This window comes from Myodes glareolus, chromosome 15, assembly GCF_982192425.1.
Source record: "Myodes glareolus chromosome 15, mMyoGla1.1, whole genome shotgun sequence".
Lineage (NCBI taxonomy): Eukaryota > Metazoa > Chordata > Mammalia > Rodentia > Cricetidae > Myodes > Myodes glareolus.
In genome coordinates, this window is record NC_142040.1 from 4,423,236 (window position 1) to 4,424,883 (window position 1,648).

The 1,648-nt window shown below is 51.8% G+C and overlaps 1 pseudogene; it reads left to right on the plus strand.

The window, feature by feature from the left end:
• The first annotated feature begins 651 nt into the window (after positions 1 to 651).
• Positions 652 to 893, plus strand: LOC148119630 (Nuclear RNase P; annotated as a pseudogene).
• The last annotated feature ends 755 nt before the right edge of the window (positions 894 to 1,648 follow it).

Below are 1,648 nucleotides of genomic sequence, written 5' to 3' on the forward strand. Positions count from 1 at the left end.
AAGCAACGGGGAAGAAAAACCCCTCAAGTTCAGTGCAGGTGGAGCTGAGAAAAAGCGAGGTTTACGGTTGGGAGATCCGCGGCTTCCTCCGTCCATACTCGCTGTTAGAGACTGGAGGCAACAGTCTCGTAGGGAGGCGGTTTGATCGTGTTTGACGACTGCCTTTCCTGTTCTTAAAGAGCCACAGAGTTTTTGAGGTGATTTTCGCCTAATTTTGATAAGAGAGCTCAGTCTCTGGCTCTCACATACAGAAAACTTTAATTTTGATTGAGGAAATGGGCTGGCGCGGTGGCGCACGCCTGTTGTCCCAGCTACTCAGGAGGGAGACGCAAAATTGCACTGGAGAGTGCTGACTCGTTCGGGGGGTGTGGCCATGCTAACCAGATGCTGGCGGGGAGTTTGCTGGAGTCCGCAGAGGCCTACGAAAAGCCAGGTCACTGTGGCGACTTGGGCGGGCTAAAGTCCGAATAACATCAGAGGCTATGTGTCCCGGCCTTCTGGCGGGGCTGTGGTTTTCGGAGGACTTTTTCAGCACCTGAGCAGACTTGCCCTGACTGAGGCGGAAGCTGCGTGGTGAGCAGCAGCGCCGCTAAAGACCTAAAGACAGAGAGGGACCAAGCTCTGAACCGCGTTTCCATAGCAACATGGGCGGGCGGAGGAAGCTCATCGGCGGGGCCACGTGCTGAGTGCTCATCACTCCCCGGCCCCTCGGAAGGTCTGAGACTGGGGCCCCCCGCGGCCCTAACCGGGTCCTCTGCCGCGGGCAGACCGGGCAGGAGAGGCCCCCCCCACGGGTGGGCGGATGCCCCCCCTCGCCGGAGCTTGGAAAAGACTCACGGCCGGCGGTGCGAGTTCAATGACTGAGGTGAGGCAGGGTGCACAGTTCGCAGGTACAGGATAAACGGCGAGCCCGCGCACGGCCCGGGGCGGGGCCATGCCTTTGTTTGGGCCACAATGGGTCACAATGGGCCATGCCTCAGCCGCGGCCGCCAAAAATTCAGTCAGATAAAAACATTTGTTGCCAAAAAATTCAGTTAGATAAAAACATTTATCCCCCCAAAAATGCACATCATCCCCAAGTCAGCAGGAAGCAGCTAGATCGATTGTCGACGCCCATTTTCCCTCAAAGAACTGGTCGTAATTATCATAATAAAGGCGTGTCAACCTGGTTACCCGTATCCTAGGTAACAAAGGCGGACCTATTGCCTGTGGCAACGGGTGGGATAAACAATGCTAGACCTAGAGGGTTTTTTTTCATCTGAATAGAGCTGGAGAGATGGCTTAATGGTTAAGAATGCTGCCTGTTCCTCCAGGGGTCATGAGTTCAATTCCCAGTGACAACTGTTTTGGTTTTAGACAATAGAGGGAGACTACCAGTGACAGCTTCCCCCAGAGAAAGGATTTCTCTTGCATTCTTTACACTTAATTTTTAATTCAAAATATTGCTGGAAAAACAGCAACAGACAGAGACGCTCTATTTGAAAGCAAACAAGATTTGCTCTTTGAAACGGAGACCTGTAAGTCTCTAAGTTCAAACCAGTCTACTTCCAGTACTGATTGTGCTGAATTTTTACACTGAGAGTTTTTAATACTCTTAAATGTTAATTTGGGAGGAGAGTTTTGTTTATGTTTTTCTAGGAATGCTGAC